The sequence below is a fragment of the Arvicanthis niloticus genome, chromosome 1 (genome assembly GCF_011762505.2).
Source record: "Arvicanthis niloticus isolate mArvNil1 chromosome 1, mArvNil1.pat.X, whole genome shotgun sequence".
NCBI lineage: Eukaryota > Metazoa > Chordata > Mammalia > Rodentia > Muridae > Arvicanthis > Arvicanthis niloticus.
Window position 1 is genome coordinate 31043900 of NC_047658.1, and position 21156 is coordinate 31065055.

The window sequence follows — 21156 nt, forward strand, 5'->3', positions numbered from 1 at the left end:
GAGAGTGACAAATGTTCTGCCATGGAAGCATATGTCTTAAGGCTTAATGTATTGCAGTACCATGATACTGAAAAGGTGACCCTAGTTCCTGAATCTAACATGAGGCAAGTTGACATTTAGCCCAGTGGTGTCAGGTTCCACAAGATAAGGCTTGACCTATGAAAAAATCCATGCCTGGCAAGTTTTATTTGAGGATGGTTGAGGGGTGAAGTTTAGCAAGAAGAGAATCCAATACTTTGAAGGAATTTGGGAAGGAATTGTTTCCGTTGCAACCCAGACAACTTCAACTAACACCCATATGTAAATTCCCTCTGGAATGAAGATTTTGGGAAAATTTGCTAGACTTTTGTTCCCTTGTCAAGACATCATGTGGTGGTTGGCAATGGTGGATTTTTATAGACTACTTTTGTCTCAGTAATCAAGGCTCTGTTTCTTGGTTCCCATGTCATCTTATAGAGAGTCCTGAGAACAGACTTGGAAGCCTCTGTTGAGATCCTGTAACTGCTCATGTGGTGAGCAAGGAAGATGCAGATACCATGTTCAGCAGTTAGTTATCCTCTTATTGCATCAAGGGTGGCTCCTATTAATGGGGCTAGGAATAATCAGATTTTAAGAAAATTCCTGCACCCTCGTAAATGTATATGTCTACATGGTAGAATTTAACCCACAATCGAAAATCTTCTGGCGTGTTTGGATTTATTGTTTAGCTATCCTTAAGCACTTGAGTTTGGCTGAGCCTCACACTGTAATACACAAAGGCACAAGCTATAGAGAAGGGAAGACATTAGCACAGATGATTCCACTTACCTGACATCTCTGATTGTTTTGGCTCCAAGAAGGCATGCCACATGACTGCAAAACACCAGAAAAGACAGGGGCATAAGCAATGTGGATGCCATGCAGATTGTACACAAGTTGAGTAAAAGACTTAGTGATTGTTAGTAAGCAGTGTTTCCCAGCAAAGGAGAACAAGGATTTTGAAAATTTCTCAGGAGGTGTCAAAGGACAAGGCCATTTGAGTACTTCAGGCAAGTCCCCCAAGAGGTGTCCAAAGACTTAAAGAACCTCCTGTAACCCTGTCCTCCTGGGCGGGCCTCAGCGTACACCTGGAGGCTTATTTTGATGTCATCACCTCTCTTCATGACATTGGGTTGTCATCATTGACCCAGGCTGGGAAAACACAGCCACTTATGATTATATATCACCCAGACCCAGTTCTTACCAGGCTCACCAACACTGCCTCCATGTTAGAAAAGGGCCCATGGAAATGGAGAGAGCTGCAGCATCCAATGGTCTTCCAAGGACTCAAGGGCAACCTTCTTTGTAAGCTTGAAAATTGACTTCTCTGTAGGAGGAAAGATCAAGATGTCAAGGCTCTTGATTGCCCTTCTTTATTTCAAAATTTATGGAGAGAGAATTTGTGTAAGTACTCTCATTAATAATGCCCATTTCCAAACTCCAGTATCTCAGAATTCTTAAGAGTGTCAAGGGCACAGCTGATCATGAAGTATGTTCTCTCACAATTCCTATCAACAGCCACTTGTCTATGAAGAAGCCCCACCCCCAAAAGCTCTCTTGGCTAATTTGCTACAAAAAACATGGAAAACACAAAGTAGCAACTTGTCCCAAGACAGGCTTAATTCTTTATCTAGAAAAAGCAGCCAGTGCATATATGCCTTTAACCTCAACTCTCTGGACCTGCCAACACTTTGCTCGAGCTCCTCAAGTTATTTTAAAAAGCACAGTATACAGACAACCTCACAGAGATTTTAGAGTCTGTTTGAAGGATGTTGTGAGTTTCTCATTCTACCTTGAGGGGAAGGATCATTCACCTGCAAGGTCTAAACTGAATGTCTCAAGTCATTTTGAAACACATTTTCTTGCATTCTGCAGTGTGTCAGAGGCAGAGTGGAGAGTGACAAATGTTCTGCCATGGAAGCATATGTCTTAAGGCTTAATGTATTGCAGTACCATGATACTGAAAAGGTGACCCTAGTTCCTGAATCTAACATGAGGCAAGTTGACATTTAGCCCAGTGGTGTCAGGTTCCACAAGATAAGGCTTGACCTATGAAAAAATCCATGCCTGGCAAGTTTTATTTGAGGATGGTTGAGGGGTGAAGTTTAGCAAGAAGAGAATCCAATAATTTGAAGGAATTTGGGAAGGAATTGTTTCCGTTGCAACCCAGACAACTTCAACTAACACCCATATGTAAATTCCCTCTGGAATGAAGATTTTGGGAAAATTTGCTAGACTTTTGTTCCCTTGTCAAGACATCATGTGGTGGTTGGCAATGGTGGATTTTTATAGACTACTTTTGTCTCAGTAATCAAGGCTCGGTTTCTTGGTTCCCATGTCATCTTATAGAGAGTCCTGAGAACAGACTTGGAAGCCTCTGTTGAGATCCTGTAACTGCTCATGTGGTGAGCAAGGAAGATGCAGATACCATGTTCAGCAGTTAGTTATCCTCTTATTGCATCAAGGGTGGCTCCTATTAATGGGGCTAGGAATAATCAGATTTTAAGAAAATTCCTGCACCCTCGTAAATGTATATGTCTACATGGTAGAACTTAACCCACAATCGAAAATCTTCTGGCGTGTTTGGATTTATTGTTTAGCTATCCTTAAGCACTTGAGTTTGGCTGAGCCTCACACTGTAATACACAAAGGCACAAGCTATAGAGAAGGGAAGACATTAGCACAGATGATTCCACTTACCTGACATCTCTGATTGTTTTGGCTCCAAGAAGGCATGCCACATGACTGCAAAACACCAGAAAAGACAGGGGCATAAGCAATGTGGATGCCATGCAGATTGTACACAAGTTGAGTAAAAGACTTAGTGATTGTTAGTAAGCAGTGTTTCCCAGCAAAGGAGAACAAGGATTTTGAAAATTTCTCAGAAGGTGTCAAAGGACAAGGCCATTTGAGTACTTCAGGCAAGTCCCCCAAGAGGTGTCCAAAGACTTAAAGAACCTCCTGTAACCCTGTCCTCCTGGGCGGGCCTCAGCGTACACCTGGAGGCTTATTTTGATGTCATCACCTCTCTTCATGACATTGGGTTGTCATCATTGACCCAGGCTGGGAAAACACAGCCACTTATGATTATATATCACCCAGACCCAGTTCTTACCAGGCTCACCAACACTGCCTCCATGTTAGAAAAGGGCCCATGGAAATGGAGAGAGCTGCAGCATCCAATGGTCTTCCAAGGACTCAAGGGCAACCTTCTTTGTAAGTTTGAAAATTGACTTCTCTGTAGGAGGAAAGATCAAGATGTCAAGGCTCTTGATTGCCCTTCTTTATTTCAAAATTTATGGAGAGAGAATTTGTGTAAGTACTCTCATTAATAATGCCCATTTCCAAACTCCAGTATCTCAGAATTCTTAAGAGTGTCAAGGGCACAGCTGATCATGAAGTATGTTCTCTCACAATTCCTATCAACAGCCACTTGTCTATGAAGAAGCCCCACCCCCAAAAGCTCTCTTGGCTAATTTGCTACAAGAAACATGGAAAACACAAAGTAGCAACTTGTCCCAAGACAGGCTTAATTCTTTATCTAGAAAAAGCAGCCAGTGCATATATGCCTTTAACCTCAACTCTCTGGACCTGCCAACACTTTGCTCGAGCTCCTCAAGTTATTTTAAAAAGCACAGTATACAGACAACCTCACAGAGATTTTAGAGTCTGTTTGAAGGATGTTGTGAGTTTCTCATTCTACCTTGAGGGGAAGGATCATTCACCTGCAAGGTCTAAACTGAATGTCTCAAGTCATTTTGAAACACATTTTCTTGCATTCTGCAGTGTGTCAGAGGCAGAGTGGATAGTGACAAATGTTCTGCCATGGAAGCATATGTCTTAAGGCTTAATGTATTGCAGTACCATGATACTGAAAAGGTGACCCTAGTTCCTGAATCTAACATGAGGCAAGTTGACATTTAGCCCAGTGGTGTCAGGTTCCACAAGATAAGGCTTGACCTATGAAAAAATCCATGCCTGGCAAGTTTTATTTGAGGATGGTTGAGGGGTGAAGTTTAGCAAGAAGAGAATCCAATAATTTGAAGGAATTTGGGAAGGAATTGTTTCCGTTGCAACCCAGACAACTTCAACTAACACCCATATGTAAATTCCCTCTGGAATGAAGATTTTGGGAAAATTTGCTAGACTTTTGTTCCCTTGTCAAGACATCATGTGGTGGTTGGCAATGGTGGATTTTTATAGACTACTTTTGTCTCAGTAATCAAGGCTCTGTTTCTTGGTTCCCATGTCATCTTATAGAGAGTCCTGAGAACAGACTTGGAAGCCTCTGTTGAGATCCTGTAACTGCTCATGTGGTGAGCAAGGAAGATGCAGATACCATGTTCAGCAGTTAGTTATCCTCTTATTGCATCAAGGGTGGCTCCTATTAATGGGGCTAGGAATAATCAGATTTTAAGAAAATTCCTGCACCCTCGTAAATGTATATGTCTACATGGTAGAACTTAACCCACAATCGAAAATCTTCTGGCGTGTTTGGATTTATTGTTTAGCTATCCTTAAGCACTTGAGTTTGGCTGAGCCTCACACTGTAATACACAAAGGCACAAGCTATAGAGAAGGGAAGACATTAGCACAGATGATTCCACTTACCTGACATCTCTGATTGTTTTGGCTCCAAGAAGGCATGCCACATGACTGCAAAACAACAGAAAAGACAGGGGCATAAGCAATGTGGATGCCATGCAGATTGTACCCAAGTTGAGTAAAAGACTTAGTGATTGTTAGTAAGCAGTGTTTCCCAGCAAAGGAGAACAAGGATTTTGAAAATTTCTCAGGAGGTGTCAAAGGACAAGGCCATTTGAGTACTTCAGGCAAGTCCCCCAAGAGGTGTCCAAAGACTTAAAGAACCTCCTGTAACCCTGTCCTCCTGGGCGGGCCTCAGCGTACACCTGGAGGCTTATTTTGATGTCATCACCTCTCTTCATGACATTGGGTTGTCATCATTGACCCAGGCTGGGAAAACACAGCCACTTATGATTATATATCACCCAGACCCAGTTCTTACCAGGCTCACCAACACTGCCTCCATGTTAGAAAAGGGCCCATGGAAATGGAGAGAGCTGCAGCATCCAATGGTCTTCCAAGGACTCAAGGGCAACCTTCTTTGTAAGTTTGAAAATTGACTTCTCTGTAGGAGGAAAGATCAAGATGTCAAGGCTCTTGATTGCCCTTCTTTATTTCAAAATTTATGGAGAGAGAATTTGTGTAAGTACTCTCATTAATAATGCCCATTTCCAAACTCCAGTATCTCAGAATTCTTAAGAGTGTCAAGGGCACAGCTGATCATGAAGTATGTTCTCTCACAATTCCTATCAACAGCCACTTGTCTATGAAGAAGCCCCACCCCCAAAAGCTCTCTTGGCTAATTTGCTACAAAAAAACATGGAAAACACAAAGTAGCAACTTGTCCCAAGACAGGCTTAATTCTTTATCTAGAAAAAGCAGCCAGTGCATATATGCCTTTAACCTCAACTCTCTGGACGTGCCAACACTTTGCTCGAGCTCCTCAAGTTATTTTAAAAAGCACAGTATACAGACAACCTCACAGAGATTTTAGAGTCTGTTTGAAGGATGTTGTGAGTTTCTCATTCTACCTTGAGGGGAAGGATCATTCACCTGCAAGGTCTAAACTGAATGTCTCAAGTCATTTTGAAACACATTTTCTTGCATTCTGCAGTGTGTCAGAGGCAGAGTGGAGAGTGACAAATGTTCTGCCATGGAAGCATATGTCTTAAGGCTTAATGTATTGCAGTACCATGATACTGAAAAGGTGACCCTAGTTCCTGAATCTAACATGAGGCAAGTTGACATTTAGCCCAGTGGTGTCAGGTTCCACAAGATAAGGCTTGACCTATGAAAAAATCCATGCCTGGCAAGTTTTATTTGAGGATGGTTGAGGGGTGAAGTTTAGCAAGAAGAGAATCCAATAATTTGAAGGAATTTGGGAAGGAATTGTTTCCGTTGCAACCCAGACAACTTCAACTAACACCCATATGTAAATTCCCTCTGGAATGAAGATTTTGGGAAAATTTGCTAGACTTTTGTTCCCTTGTCAAGACATCATGTGGTGGTTGGCAATGGTGGATTTTTATAGACTACTTTTGTCTCAGTAATCAAGGCTCTGTTTCTTGGTTCCCATGTCATCTTAAAGAGAGTCCTGAGAACAGACTTGGAAGCCTCTGTTGAGATCCTGTAACTGCTCATGTGGTGAGCAAGGAAGATGCAGATACCATGTTCAGCAGTTAGTTATCCTCTTATTTCATCAAGGGTGGCTCCTATTAATGGGGCTAGGAATAATCAGATTTTAAGAAAATTCCTGCACCCTCGTAAATGTATATGTCTACATGGTAGAATTTAACCCACAATCGAAAATCTTCTGGCGTGTTTGGATTTATTGTTTAGCTATCCTTAAGCACTTGAGTTTGGCTGAGCCTCACACTGTAATACACAAAGGCACAAGCTATAGAGAAGGGAAGACATTAGCACAGATGATTCCACTTACCTGACATCTCTGATTGTTTTGGCTCCAAGAAGGCATGCCACATGACTGCAAAACACCAGAAAAGACAGGGGCATAAGCAATGTGGATGCCATGCAGACTTGTACACAAGTTGAGTAAAAGACTTAGTGATTGTTAGTAAGCAGTGTTTCCCAGCAAAGGAGAACAAGGATTTTGAAAATTTCTCAGAAGGTGTCAAAGGACAAGGCCATTTGAGTACTTCAGGCAAGTCCCCCAAGAGGTGTCCAAAGACTTAAAGAACCTCCTGTAACCCTGTCCTCCTGGGCGGGCCTCAGCGTACACCTGGAGGCTTATTTTGATGTCATCACCTCTCTTCATGACATTGGGTTGTCATCATTGACCCAGGCTGGGAAAACACAGCCACTTATGATTATATATCACCCAGACCCAGTTCTTACCAGGCTCACCAACACTGCCTCCATGTTAGAAAAGGGCCCATGGAAATGGAGAGAGCTGCAGCATCCAATGGTCTTCCAAGGACTCAAGGGCAACCTTCTTTGTAAGTTTGAAAATTGACTTCTCTGTAGGAGGAAAGATCAAGATGTCAAGGCTCTTGATTGCCCTTCTTTATTTCAAAATTTATGGAGAGAGAATTTGTGTAAGTACTCTCATTAATAATGCCCATTTCCAAACTCCAGTATCTCAGAATTCTTAAGAGTGTCAAGGGCACAGCTGATCATGAAGTATGTTCTCTCACAATTCCTATCAACAGCCACTTGTCTATGAAGAAGCCCCACCCCCAAAAGCTCTCTTGGCTAATTTGCTACAAAAAACATGGAAAACACAAAGTAGCAACTTGTCCCAAGACAGGCTTAATTCTTTATCTAGAAAAAGCAGCCAGTGCATATATGCCTTTAACCTCAACTCTCTGGACGTGCCAACACTTTGCTCGAGCTCCTCAAGTTATTTTAAAAAGCACAGTATACAGACAACCTCACAGAGATTTTAGAGTCTGTTTGAAGGATGTTGTGAGTTTCTCATTCTACCTTGAGGGGAAGGATCATTCACCTGCAAGGTCTAAACTGAATGTCTCAAGTCATTTTGAAACACATTTTCTTGCATTCTGCAGTGTGTCAGAGGCAGAGTGGAGAGTGACAAATGTTCTGCCATGGAAGCATATGTCTTAAGGCTTAATGTATTGCAGTACCATGATACTGAAAAGGTGACCCTAGTTCCTGAATCTAACATGAGGCAAGTTGACATTTAGCCCAGTGGTGTCAGGTTCCACAAGATAAGGCTTGACCTATGAAAAAAATCCATGCCTGGCAAGTTTTATTTGAGGATGGTTGAGGGGTGAAGTTTAGCAAGAAGAGAATCCAATAATTTGAAGGAATTTGGGAAGGAATTGTTTCCATTGCAACCCAGACAACTTCAACTAACACCCATATGTAAATTCCCTCTGGAATGAAGATTTTGGGAAAATTTGCTAGACTTTTGTTCCCTTGTCAAGACATCATGTGGTGGTTGGCAATGGTGGATTTTTATAGACTACTTTTGTCTCAGTAATCAAGGCTCTGTTTCTTGGTTCCCATGTCATCTTATAGGGTGTCCTGAGAACAGACTTGGAAGCCTCTGTTGAGATCCTGTAACTGCTCATGTGGTGAGCAAGGAAGATGCAGATACCATGTTCAGCAGTTAGTTATCCTCTTATTGCATCAAGGGTGGCTCCTATTAATGGGGCTAGGAATAATCAGATTTTAAGAAAATTCCTGCACCCTCGTAAATGTATATGTCTACATGGTAGAACTTTAACCCACAATCGAAAATCTTCTGGCGTGTTTGGATTTATTGTTTAGCTATCCTTAAGCACTTGAGTTTGGCTGAGCCTCACACTGTAATACACAAAGGCACAAGCTATAGAGAAGGGAAGACATTAGCACAGATGATTCCACTTACCTGACATCTCTGATTGTTTTGGCTCCAAGAAGGCATGCCACATGACTGCAAAACACCAGAAAAGACAGGGGCATAAGCAATGTGGATGCCATGCAGATTGTACACAAGTTGAGTAAAAGACTTAGTGATTGTTAGTAAGCAGTGTTTCCCAGCAAAGGAGAACAAGGATTTTGAAAATTTCTCATGAAGGTGTCAAAGGACAAGGCCATTTGAGTACTTCAGGCAAGTCCCCCAAGAGGTGTCCAAAGACTTAAAGAACCTCCTGTAACCCTGTCCTCCTGGGCGGGCCTCAGCGTACACCTGGAGGCTTATTTTGATGTCATCACCTCTCTTCATGACATTGGGTTGTCATCATTGACCCAGGCTGGGAAAACACAGCCACTTATGATTATATATCACCCAGACCCAGTTCTTACCAGGCTCACCAACACTGCCTCCATGTTAGAAAAGGGCCCATGGAAATGGAGAGAGCTGCAGCATCCAATGGTCTTCCAAGGACTCAAGGGCAACCTTCTTTGTAAGTTTGAAAATTGACTTCTCTGTAGGAGGAAAGATCAAGATGTCAAGGCTCTTGATTGCCCTTCTTTATTTCAAAATTTATGGAGAGAGAATTTGTGTAAGTACTCTCATTAATAATGCCCATTTCCACACTCCAGTATCTCAGAATTCTTAAGAGTGTCAAGGGCACAGCTGATCATGAAGTATGTTCTCTCACAATTCCTATCAACAGCCACTTGTCTATGAAGAAGCCCCACCCCCAAAAGCTCTCTTGGCTAATTTGCTACAAGAAACATGGAAAACACAAAGTAGCAACTTGTCCCAAGACAGGCATAATTCTTTATCTAGAAAAAGCAGCCAGTGCATATATGCCTTTAACCTCAACTCTCTGGACGTGCCAACACTTTGCTCGAGCTCCTCAAGTTATTTTAAAAAGCACAGTATACAGACAACCTCACAGAGATTTTAGAGTCTGTTTGAAGGATGTTGTGAGTTTCTCATTCTACCTTGAGGGGAAGGATCATTCACCTGCAAGGTCTAAACTGAATGTCTCAAGTCATTTTGAAACACATTTTCTTGCATTCTGCAGTGTGTCAGAGGCAGAGTGGAGAGTGACAAATGTTCTGCCATGGAAGCATATGTCTTAAGGCTTAATGTATTGCAGTACCATGATACTGAAAAGGTGACCCTAGTTCCTGAATCTAACATGAGGCAAGTTGACATTTAGCCCAGTGGTGTCAGGTTCCACAAGATAAGGCTTGACCTATGAAAAAATCCATGCCTGGCAAGTTTTATTTGAGGATGGTTGAGGGGTGAAGTTTAGCAAGAAGAGAATCCAATACTTTGAAGGAATTTGGGAAGGAATTGTTTCCATTGCAACCCAGACAACTTCAACTAACACCCATATGTAAATTCCCTCTGGAATGAAGATTTTGGGAAAATTTGCTAGACTTTTGTTCCCTTGTCAAGACATCATGTGGTGGTTGGCAATGGTGGATTTTTATAGACTACTTTTGTCTCAGTAATCAAGGCTCTGTTTCTTGGTTCCCATGTCATCTTATAGAGAGTCCTGAGAACAGACTTGGAAGCCTCTGTTGAGATCCTGTAACTGCTCATGTGGTGAGCAAGGAAGATGCAGATACCATGTTCAGCAGTTAGTTATCCTCTTATTGCATCAAGGGTGGCTCCTATTAATGGGGCTAGGAATAATCAGATTTTAAGAAAATTCCTGCACCCTCGTAAATGTATATGTCTACATGGTAGAATTTAACCCACAATCGAAAATCTTCTGGCGTGTTTGGATTTATTGTTTAGCTATCCTTAAGCACTTGAGTTTGGCTGAGCCTCACACTGTAATACACAAAGGCACAAGCTATAGAGAAGGGAAGACATTAGCACAGATGATTCCACTTACCTGACATCTCTGATTGTTTTGGCTCCAAGAAGGCATGCCACATGACTGCAAAACACCAGAAAAGACAGGGGCATAAGCAATGTGGATGCCATGCAGATTGTACACAAGTTGAGTAAAAGACTTAGTGATTGTTAGTAAGCAGTGTTTCCCAGCAAAGGAGAACAAGGATTTTGAAAATTTCTCAGGAGGTGTCAAAGGACAAGGCCATTTGAGTACTTCAGGCAAGTCCCCCAAGAGGTGTCCAAAGACTTAAAGAACCTCCTGTAACCCTGTCCTCCTGGGCGGGCCTCAGCGTACACCTGGAGGCTTATTTTGATGTCATCACCTCTCTTCATGACATTGGGTTGTCATCATTGACCCAGGCTGGGAAAACACAGCCACTTATGATTATATATCACCCAGACCCAGTTCTTACCAGGCTCACCAACACTGCCTCCATGTTAGAAAAGGGCCCATGGAAATGGAGAGAGCTGCAGCATCCAATGGTCTTCCAAGGACTCAAGGGCAACCTTCTTTGTAAGCTTGAAAATTGACTTCTCTGTAGGAGGAAAGATCAAGATGTCAAGGCTCATGATTGCCTTTCTTTATTTCAAAATTTATGGAGAGAGAATTTGTGTAAGTACTCTCATTAATAATGCCCATTTCCAAACTTCAGTATCTCAGAATTCTTAAGAGTGTCAAGGGCACACCTGATCATGAAGTATGTTCTCTCACAATTCCTATCAACAGCCACTTGTCTATGAAGAAGCCCCACCCCCAAAAGCTCTCTTGGCTAATTTGCTACAAGAAACATGGAAAACACAAAGTAGCAACTTGTCCCAAGACAGGCTTAATTCTTTATCTAGAAAAAGCAGCCAGTGCATATATGCCTTTAACCTCAACTCTCTGGACGTGCCAACACTTTGCTCGAGCTCCTCAAGTTATTTTAAAAAGCACAGTATACAGACAACCTCACAGAGATTTTAGAGTCTGTTTGAAGGATGTTGTGAGTTTCTCATTCTACCTTGAGGGGAAGGATCATTCACCTGCAAGGTCTAAACTGAATGTCTCAAGTCATTTTGAAACACATTTTCTTGCATTCTGCAGTGTGTCAGAGGCAGAGTGGAGAGTGACAAATGTTCTGCCATGGAAGCATATGTCTTAAGGCTTAATGTATTGCAGTACCATGATACTGAAAAGGTGACCCTAGTTCCTGAATCTAACATGAGGCAAGTTGACATTTAGCCCAGTGGTGTCAGGTTCCACAAGATAAGGCTTGACCTATGAAAAAATCCATGCCTGGCAAGTTTTATTTGAGGATGGTTGAGGGGTGAAGTTTAGCAAGAAGAGAATCCAATAATTTGAAGGAATTTGGGAAGGAATTTTTTCCGTTGCAACCCAGACAACTTCAACTAACACCCATATGTAAATTCCCTCTGGAATGAAGATTTTGGGAAAATTTGCTAGACATTTGTTCCCTTGTCAAGACATCATGTGGTGGTTGGCAATGGTGGATTTTTATATACTACTTTTGTCTCAGTAATCAAGGCTCTGTTTCTTGGTTCCCATGTCATCTTAAAGAGAGTCCTGAGAACAGACTTGGAAGCCTCTGTTGAGATCCTGTAACTGCTCATGTGGTGAGCAAGGAAGATGCAGATACCATGTTCAGCAGTTAGTTATCCTCTTATTTCATCAAGGGTGGCTCCTATTAATGGGGCTAGGAATAATCAGATTTTAAGAAAATTCCTGCACCCTCGTAAATGTATATGTCTACATGGTAGAATTTAACCCACAATCGAAAATCTTCTGGCGTGTTTGGATTTATTGTTTAGCTATCCTTAAGCACTTGAGTTTGGCTGAGCCTCACACTGTAATACACAAAGGCACAAGCTATAGAGAAGGGAAGACATTAGCACAGATGATTCCACTTACCTGACATCTCTGATTGTTTTGGCTCCAAGAAGGCATGCCACATGACTGCAAAACACCAGAAAAGACAGGGGCATAAGCAATGTGGATGCCATGCAGACTTGTACACAAGTTGAGTAAAAGACTTAGTGATTGTTAGTAAGCAGTGTTTCCCAGCAAAGGAGAACAAGGATTTTGAAAATTTCTCAGAAGGTGTCAAAGGACAAGGCCATTTGAGTACTTCAGGCAAGTCCCCCAAGAGGTGTCCAAAGACTTAAAGAACCTCCTGTAACCCTGTCCTCCTGGGTGGGCCTCAGCGTACACCTGGAGGCTTATTTTGATGTCATCACCTCTCTTCATGACATTGGGTTGTCATCATTGACCCAGGCTGGGAAAACACAGCCACTTATGATTATATATCACCCAGACCCAGTTCTTACCAGGCTCACCAACACTGCCTCCATGTTAGAAAAGGGCCCATGGAAATGGAGAGAGCTGCAGCATCCAATGGTCTTCCAAGGACTCAAGGGCAACCTTCTTTGTAAGTTTGAAAATTGACTTCGCTGTAGGAGGAAAAATCAAGATGTCAAGGCTCTTGATTGCCCTTCTTTATTTCCAAATTTTATGGAGAGAGAATTTGTGTAAGTACTCTCATTAATAATGCCCATTTCCACACTCCAGTATCTCAGAATTCTTAAGAGTGTCAAGGGCACAGCTGATCATGAAGTATGTTCTCTCACAATTCCTATCTACAGCCACTTGTCTATGAAGAAGCCCCACCCCCAAAAGCTCTCTTGGCTAATTTGCTACAAAAAACATGGAAAACACAAAGTAGCAACTTGTCCCAAGACAGGCTTAATTCTTTATCTAGAAAAAGCAGCCAGTGCATATATGCCTTTAACCTCAACTCTCTGGACGTGCCAACACTTTGCTCGAGCTCCTCAAGTTATTTTAAAAAGCACAGTATACAGACAACCTCACAGAGATTTTAGAGTCTGTTTGAAGGATGTTGTGAGTTTCTCATTCTACCTTGAGGGGAAGGATCATTCACCTGCAAGGTCTAAACAGAATGTCTCAAGTCATTTTGAAACACATTTTCTTGCATTCTGCAGTGTGTCAGAGGCAGAGTGGAGAGTGACAAATGTTCTGCCATGGAAGCATATGTCTTAAGGCTTAATGTATTGCAGTACCATGATACTGAAAAGGTGACCCTAGTTCCTGAATCTAACTTGAGGCAAGTTGACATTTAGCCCAGTGGTGTCAGGTTCCAGAAGATAAGGCTTGACCTATGAAAAAATCCATGCCTGGCAAGTTTTTTTTTTTTTTTTGAGGATGGTTGAGGGGTGAAGTTTAGCAAGAAAAGAATCCAATACTTTGAAGGAATTTGGGAAGGAATTGTTTCCATTGCATCCCAGACAACTTCAACTAACACCCATATGTAAATTCCCTCTGGAATGAAGATTTTGGGAAAATTTGCTAGACTTTTGGTCCCTTGTCAAGACATCATGTGGTGGTTGGCAATGGTGGATTTTTATAGACTACTTTTGTCTCAGTAATCAAGGCTCTGTTTCTTGGTTCCCATGTCATCTTAAAGAGAGTCCTGAGAACAGGCTTGGAAGCCTCTGTTGAGATCCTGTAACTGCTCATGTGGTGAGCAAGGAAGATGCAGATACCATGTTCAGCAGTTAGTTATCCTCTTATTGCATCAAGGGTGGCTCCTAATAATGGGGCTAGGAATAATCAGATTTTAAGAAAATTCCTGTACCCTCGTAAATGTATATGTCTACATGGTAGAATTTAACCCACAATCGAAAATCTTCTGGCGTGTTTGGATTTATTGTTTAGCTATCCTTAAGCACTTGAGTTTGGCTGAGCCTCACACTGTAATACACAAAGGCACAAGCTATAGAGAAGGGAAGACATTAGCACAGATGATTCCACTTACCTGACATCTCTGATTGTTTTGGCTCCAAGAAGGCATGCCACATGACTGCAAAACACCAGAAAAGACAGGGGCATAAGCAATGTGGATGCCATGCAGACTTGTACACAAGTTGAGTAAAAGACTTAGTGATTGTTAGTAAGCAGTGTTTCCCAGCAAAGGAGAACAAGGATTTTGAAACTTTCTCAGAAGGTGTCAAAGGACAAGGCCATTTGAGTACTTCAGGCAAGTCCCCCAAGAGGTGTCCAAAGACTTAAAGAACCTCCTGTAACCCTGTCCTCCTGGGCGGGCCTCAGCGTACACCTGGAGGCTTATTTTGATGTCATCACCTCTCTTCATGACATTGGGTTGTCATCATTGACCCAGGCTGGGAAAACACAGCCACTTATGATTATATAGTCACCCAGACCCAGTTCTTACCAGGCTCACCAACACTGCCTCCATGTTAGAAAAGGGCCCATGGAAATGGAGAGAGCTGCAGCATCCAATGGTCTTCCAAGGACTCAAGGGCAACCTTCTTTGTAAGTTTGAAAATTGACTTCTCTGTAGGAGGAAAAAGCAAGATGTCAAGGCTCTTGATTGCCCTTCTTTATTTCCAAATTTTATGGAGAGAGAATTTGTGTAAGTACTCTCATTAATAAAGCCCATTTCCACACTCCAGTATCTCAGAATTTTTAAGAGTGTCAAGGGCACACCTGATCATGAAGTATGTTCTCTCACAATTCCTATCTACAGCCACTTGTCTATGAAGAAGCCCCACCCCCAAAAGCTCTCTTGGCTAATTTGCTACAAAAAACATGGAAAACACAAAGTAGCAACTTGTCCCAAGACAGGCTTAATTCTTTATCTAGAAAAAGCAGCCAGTGCATATATGCCTTTAACCTCAACTCTCTGGACCTGCCAACACTTTGCTTGAGCTCCTCAAGTTATTTTTAAAAGCACAGTATACAGACAACCTCACAGAGATTTTAGAGTCTGTTTGAAGGATGTTGTGAGTTTCTCATTCTACCTTGAGGGGAAGGATCATTCACCTGCAAGGTCTAAACAGAATGTCTCAAGTCATTTTGAAACACATTTTCTTGCATTCTGCAGTGTATCAGAGGCAGAGTGGAGAGTGACAAATGTTCTGCCATGGAAGCATATGTCTTAAGGCTTAATGTATTGCAGTACCATGATACTGAAAAGGTGACCCTAGTTCCTGAATCTAACTTGAGGCAAGTTGACATTTAGCCCAGTGGTGTCAGGTTCCACAAGATAAGGCTTGACCTATGAAAAAATCCATGCCTGGCAAGTTTTTTTTTTTTGAGGATGGTTGAGGGGTGAAGTTTAGCAAGAAAAGAATCCAATACTTTGAAGGAATTTGGGAAGGAATTGTTTCCATTGCATCCCAGACAACTTCAACTAACACCCATATGTAAATTCCCTCTGGAATGAAGATTTTGGGAAAATTTGCTAGACTTTTGGTCCCTTGTCAAGACATCATGTGGTGGTTGGCAATGGTGGGTTTTTATAGACTACTTTTGTCTCAGTAAGTAAGGCTCTGTTTCTTGGTTCCCATGTCATCTTAAAGAGAGTCCTGAGAACAGGCTTGGAAGCCTCTGTTGAGATCCTGTAACTGCTCATGTGGTGAGCAAGGAAGATGCAGATACCATGTTCAGCAGTTAGTTATCCTCTTATTGCATCAAGGGTGGCTCCTAATAATGGGGCTAGGAATAATCAGATTTTAAGAAAATTCCTGTACCCTCGTAAATGTATATGTCTACATGGTAGAACTTAACCCACAATCGAAATATCTTCTGGCAGTGTTTGGATTTATTGTTTAGCTATCCTTAAGCACTTGAGTTTGGCTGAAGCCTCACACTGTAATACACAAAGGCACAAGCTATAGAGAAGGGAAGACATTAGCACAGATGATTCCACTTACCTGACATCTCTGATTGTTTTGGCTCCAAGAAGGCATGCCACATGACTGCAAAACACCAGAAAAAGACAGGGGCATAAGCAATGTGGATGCCATGCAGACTTGTACACAAGTTGAGTAAAAGACTTAGTGATTGTTAGTAAGCAGTGTTTCCCAGCAAAGGAGAACAAGGATTTTGAAAATTTCTCAGAAGGTGTCAAAGGACAAGGCCATTTGAGTACTTCAGGCAAGTCCCCCAAGAGGTGTCCAAAGACTTAAAGAACCTCCTGTAACCCTGTCCTCCTGGGCGGGCCTCAGCGTACACCTGGAGGCTTATTTTGATGTCATCACCTCTCTTCATGACATTGGGTTGTCATCAATTGACCCAGGCTGGGAAAACACAGCCACTTATGATTATATATCACCCAGACCCAGTTCTTACCAGGCTCACCAACACTGCCTTCCATGTTAGAAAAGGGCCCATGGAAATGGAGAGAGCTGCAGCATCCAATTGTCTTCCAAGGACTCAAGGGCAACCTTCTTTGTAAGTTTGAAAATTGACTTCTCTGTAGGAGGAAAGATCAAGATGTCGAGGCTCTTGATTGCCCTTCTTTATTTCCAAATTTTATGGAGAGAGAATTTGTGTAAGTACTCTCATTAATAAAGCCCATTTCCACACTCCAGTATCTCAGAATTCTTAAGAGTGTCAAGGGCACACCTGATCATGAAGTATGTTCTCTCACAATTCCTATCTACAGCCACTTGTCTATGAAGAAGCCCCACCCCCAAAAGCTCTCTTGGCTAATTTGCTACAAGAAACATGGAAAACACAAAGTAGCAACTTTGTCCCAAGACAGGCTTAATTCTTTATCTAGAAAAAGCAGCCAGTGCATATATGCCTTTAACCTCAACTCTCTGGACGTGCCAACACTTTGCTCGAGCTCCTCAAGTTATTTTAAAAAGCACAGTATACAGACAACCTCACAGAGATTTTAGAGTCTGTTTGAAGGATGTTGTGAGTTTCTCATTCTACCTTGAGGGGAAGGATCATTCACCTGCAAGGTCTAAACTGAATGTCTCAAGTCATTTTGAAACACATTTTCTTGCATTCTGCAGTGTGTCAGAGGCAGAGTGGAGAGTGACAAATGTTCTGCCATGGAAGCATATGTCTTAAGGCTTAATGTATTGCAGTACCATGATACTGAAAAGGTGACCCTAGTTCCTGAATCTAACTTGAGGCAAGTTGACATTTAGCCCAGTGGTGTCAGGTTCCACAAGATAAGGCTTGACCTATGAAAAAATCCATGCCTGGCAAGTTTTTTTTTTGAGGATGTTTGAGGGGTGAAGTTTAGCAAGAAAAGAATCCAATACTTTGAAGGAATTTGGGAAGGAATTGTTTCCATTGCAGTCCCAGACAACTTCAACTAACACCCATATGTAAATTCCCTCTGGAATGAAGATTTTGGGAAAATTTGCTAGACTTTTGGTCCCTTGTCAAGACATCATGTGGTGGTTGGCAATGGTGGATTTTTATAGACTACTTTTGTCTCAGTAATCAAGGCTCTGTTTCTTGGTTCCCATGTCATCTTAAAGAGAGTCCTGAGAACAGGCTTGGAAGCCTCTGTTGAGATCCTGTAACTGCTCATGTGGTGAGCAAGGAAGGATGCAGATACCATGTTCAGCAGTTAGTTATCCTCTTATTGCATCAAGGGTGGCTCCTAATTAATGGGGCTAGGAATAATCAGATTTTAAGAAAATTCCTGTACCCTCATAAATGTATATGTCTACATGGTAGAACTTAACCCACAATCGAAAATCTCCTGGCGTGTTTGGATTTATTGTTTAGCTATCCTTAAGCACTTGAGTTTGGCTGAGCCTCACACTGTAATACACAAAGGCACAAGCTATAGAGAAGGGAAGACATTAGCACAGATGATTCCACTTACCTGACATCTCTGATTGTTTTGGCTCCAAGAAGGCATGCCACATGACTGCAAAACACCAGAAAAGACAGGGGCATAAGCAATGTGGATGCCATGCAGACTTGTACACAAGTTGAGTAAAAGACTTAGTGATTGTTAGTAAGCAGTGTTTCCCAGCAAAGGAGAACAAGGATTTTGAAAATTTCTCAGAAGGTGTCAAAGGACAAGGCCATTTGAGTACTTCAGGCAAGTCCCCCAAGAGGTGTCCAAAGACTTAAAGAACCTCCTGTAACCCTGTCCTCCTGGGCGGGCCTCAGCGTACACCTACAGGCTTATTTTGATGTCATCACCTCTCTTCATGACATTGGGTTGTCATCATTGACCCAGGCTGGGAAAACACAGCCACTTATGATTATATATCACCCAGACCCAGTTCTTACCAGGCTCACCAACACTGCCTCCATGTTAGAAAAGGGCTCATGGAAATGGAGAGAGCTGCAGCATCCAATGGTCTTCCAAGGACTCAAGGGCAACCTTCTTTGTAAGTTTGAAAATTGACTTCGCTGTAGGAGGAAAAATCAAGATGTCGAGGCCCTTGATTGCCCTTCTTTATTTCCAAATTTTATGGAGAGAGAATTTGTGTAAGTACTCTCATTAATAAAGCCCATTTCCATACTCCAGTATCTCAGAATTCTTAAGAGTGTCAAGGGCACACCTGATCATGAAGTATGTTGTCTCACAATTCCTATCTACAGCCACTTGTCTATGAAGAAGCCCCACCCCCAAAAGCTCTCTTGGCTAATTTGCTACAAAAAACATGGAAAACACAAAGTAGCAACTTGTCCCAAGACAGGCTTAATTCTTTATCTAGAAAAAGCAGCCAGTGCATATATGTCTTTAACCTCAACTCTCTGGACGTGCCAACACTTAGCTCGAGCTCCTCAAGTTATTTTAAAAAGCACAGTATACAGACAACCTCACAGAGATTTTAGAGTCTGTTTGAAGGATGTTGTGAGTTTCTCATTTTACCTTGAGGGGAAGTATCATTCACCTGCAAGGTCTAAACTGAATGTCTCAAGTCATTTTGAAACACATTTTCTTACATTCTGCAGTGTGTTAGAGGCAGAGTGGATAGTGACAAATGTTCTGCCATGGAAGCATATGTCTTAAGGCTTAATGTATTGCAGTACCATGATACTGAAAAGGTGACCCTAGTTCCTGAATCTAACTTGAGGCAAGTTGACATTTAGCCCAGTGGTGTCAGGTTCCAGAAGATAAGGCTTGACCTATGAAAAAATCCATGCCTGGCAAGTTTTTTTTTTTTTTTGAGGATGTTTGAGGGGTGAAGTTTAGCAAGAAAAGAATCCAATACTTTGAAGGAATTTGGGAAGGAATTGTATCCATTGCATCCCAGACAACTTCAACTAACACCCATATGTAAATTCCCTCTGGAATGAAGATTTTGGGAAAATTTGCTAGACTTTTGGTCCCTTGTCAAGACATCATATGGTTGTTGGCAATGGTGGATTTTTATAGGCTACTTTTGTCTCAGTAGTCAAGGCTCTGTTTCTTGGTTCCCATGTCATCTTTAAGAGAGTCCTGAGAACAGGCTTAGAAGCCTCTGTTGAGATCCTGTAAGTCCTCATGTGGTAAGCAACAAAGATGCAGACACCATGTTCAGAAGTTAGTTATCCACTTATTGCATCAAGGGTGGTTCCTATTAATGGGGCTAGGAGTAATCAGAGTTTAAAAAATTCCTGTACCCTCGTAAATGTATATGTCTACATGGCAGAACTTACCTACAATCGAAAATCTCCTGGCGGGTTTGGATTTATTGTCTAGCTAACCTTAAGCACTTGAGTTTGGCTGAGCCTCACAGTGTAATACATAAAGTTACAAGCTATAGAGAAGGATGACATTAGCACAGATGATTCCACTTACATGAAATCTCTGATTTTTTGGCTCCCAGAAGGCATGCCACATGACTGTAAAACACCAGAAAAGACAGGGGCATGAGCAACGTTGATGCCATGCAGACTTGTACACAAGTTGAGTAAGAGTCTAAGTGATTATCAGTAAGGAGTGTTTCCCAGCAAGGAGAACAAGGATTTTGAATATTTCTTAGAAGGTGTCAAAGGACAAGGCCATTTGAGACCTTCAGGCCAGTCCCCCAAGAGGTGTCCAAAGACTTAAAGAACCTCCTGTAACCCTGTCCTCCTGGGCGGGCCTCAGCGTACACCTAGAGGCTTATTTTGATGTCATCACCTCTCTTCATGACATTGGGTTGTCTTCATCGACCCAGGCTGGGAAAACACAGCCACTTATGATTATATATCACCCAGACCCAGTTCTTACCAGGCTCACCAACACTGCCTCCATGTTAGAAAAGGGCCCATGGAAATGGAGAGAGCTGCAGCATCCAATGGTCTTCAAGGACTCAAGGGCAACCTTCTTGTAAGCTTGAAAATTGACTTCTATGTAGGAGGAAAGATCAAGATGTCAAGGCTCTGATTGCCTTCTTTATTTCAAAATTTATGGAGAGAGAATTTGTGTAAGTACTCTCATTAATAATGCCCATTTCAAACTCCAGTATCTCAGAATTCTAAGAGTGTCAAGGCACAGCTGATCATGAAGTATGTTCTCTCACAATTCCTATCAACAGCCACTTGTCTATGAAGAAGCCCCACCCAAAAGCTCTCTTGGCTAATTGCTACAAAAGAACATGGAAAACACAAAGTAGCAACTTGTCCCAAGACAGCTTAATTCTTTATCTAGAAAAAGCAGCCAGTGCATATATGGCCTTTAACCTAAAACTCTCTGGACGTGCCAACACTGCTCGAGCTCCTCAAGTTATTTAAAAAGCACAGTATACAGACAACCTCACAGAGATTTTAGAGTCTGTTTGAAGGATGTTGTGAGTTTTCATTCTACCTTGAGGGGAAGGATCATTCACTGCAAGGTCTAAACTGAATGTCTCAAGTCATTTTGAAACACATTTTCTTGCATTCTGCAGTGTGTCAGAGGCAGATGTGGGGAGAGTGACAAATGTTCTGCATGGAAGCATATGTCTTAAGGCTTAATGTCTTGCAGTACATGATACTGAAAAGGTGACCTAGTTCCTGAATCTAACATGAGGCA

The 21156-nt window shown here is 42.0% G+C and overlaps 1 long non-coding RNA gene and 11 other non-coding genes across 12 annotated transcripts in view; all 12 read right to left on the minus strand.

Moving 5' to 3' along the window:
- Window positions 1-1090: 1090 nt before the first annotated feature.
- Window positions 1091-1167, minus strand: LOC117699913 (small nucleolar RNA SNORD115). The gene has a single exon (XR_004605319.1). It is a non-coding gene; the product is annotated as a small nucleolar RNA SNORD115 (small nucleolar RNA).
- Window positions 1168-3001: 1834 nt separating this feature from the next.
- LOC117699920 (small nucleolar RNA SNORD115) lies at window positions 3002-3078 on the minus strand. Its single transcript, XR_004605320.1, has one exon. It is a non-coding gene; the product is annotated as a small nucleolar RNA SNORD115 (small nucleolar RNA).
- Window positions 3079-4912: 1834 nt separating this feature from the next.
- On the minus strand, window positions 4913-4989 carry LOC117699925 (small nucleolar RNA SNORD115). Its single transcript, XR_004605322.1, has one exon. It is a non-coding gene; the product is annotated as a small nucleolar RNA SNORD115 (small nucleolar RNA).
- Window positions 4990-6825: 1836 nt separating this feature from the next.
- LOC117699931 (small nucleolar RNA SNORD115) lies at window positions 6826-6902 on the minus strand. The gene has a single exon (XR_004605323.1). It is a non-coding gene; the product is annotated as a small nucleolar RNA SNORD115 (small nucleolar RNA).
- Window positions 6903-8739: 1837 nt separating this feature from the next.
- LOC117699937 (small nucleolar RNA SNORD115) lies at window positions 8740-8816 on the minus strand. The gene has a single exon (XR_004605324.1). It is a non-coding gene; the product is annotated as a small nucleolar RNA SNORD115 (small nucleolar RNA).
- Window positions 8817-10650: 1834 nt separating this feature from the next.
- LOC117699941 (small nucleolar RNA SNORD115) lies at window positions 10651-10727 on the minus strand. Its single transcript, XR_004605325.1, has one exon. It is a non-coding gene; the product is annotated as a small nucleolar RNA SNORD115 (small nucleolar RNA).
- A 1835-nt stretch (window positions 10728-12562) lies between these two features.
- LOC117699947 (small nucleolar RNA SNORD115) lies at window positions 12563-12639 on the minus strand. The gene has a single exon (XR_004605327.1). It is a non-coding gene; the product is annotated as a small nucleolar RNA SNORD115 (small nucleolar RNA).
- Window positions 12640-14483: 1844 nt separating this feature from the next.
- LOC117699954 (small nucleolar RNA SNORD115) lies at window positions 14484-14560 on the minus strand. The gene has a single exon (XR_004605328.1). It is a non-coding gene; the product is annotated as a small nucleolar RNA SNORD115 (small nucleolar RNA).
- A 1845-nt stretch (window positions 14561-16405) lies between these two features.
- Window positions 16406-16483, minus strand: LOC117700346 (small nucleolar RNA SNORD115). The gene has a single exon (XR_004605463.1). It is a non-coding gene; the product is annotated as a small nucleolar RNA SNORD115 (small nucleolar RNA).
- A 1843-nt stretch (window positions 16484-18326) lies between these two features.
- Window positions 18327-18403, minus strand: LOC117700226 (small nucleolar RNA SNORD115). Its single transcript, XR_004605419.1, has one exon. It is a non-coding gene; the product is annotated as a small nucleolar RNA SNORD115 (small nucleolar RNA).
- Window positions 18404-19953: 1550 nt separating this feature from the next.
- LOC143443010 (uncharacterized) overlaps window positions 19954-21156 on the minus strand; it is a 13111-nt gene continuing 11908 nt past the window's right edge. Inside the window, exon 7 of the long non-coding RNA XR_013111673.1 lies at window positions 19954-20003. This is a non-coding gene — a long non-coding RNA (uncharacterized LOC143443010). The remainder of the gene's footprint in view (window positions 20004-21156) is intronic.
- LOC117700232 (small nucleolar RNA SNORD115) lies at window positions 20242-20318 on the minus strand. Its single transcript, XR_004605420.1, has one exon. It is a non-coding gene; the product is annotated as a small nucleolar RNA SNORD115 (small nucleolar RNA).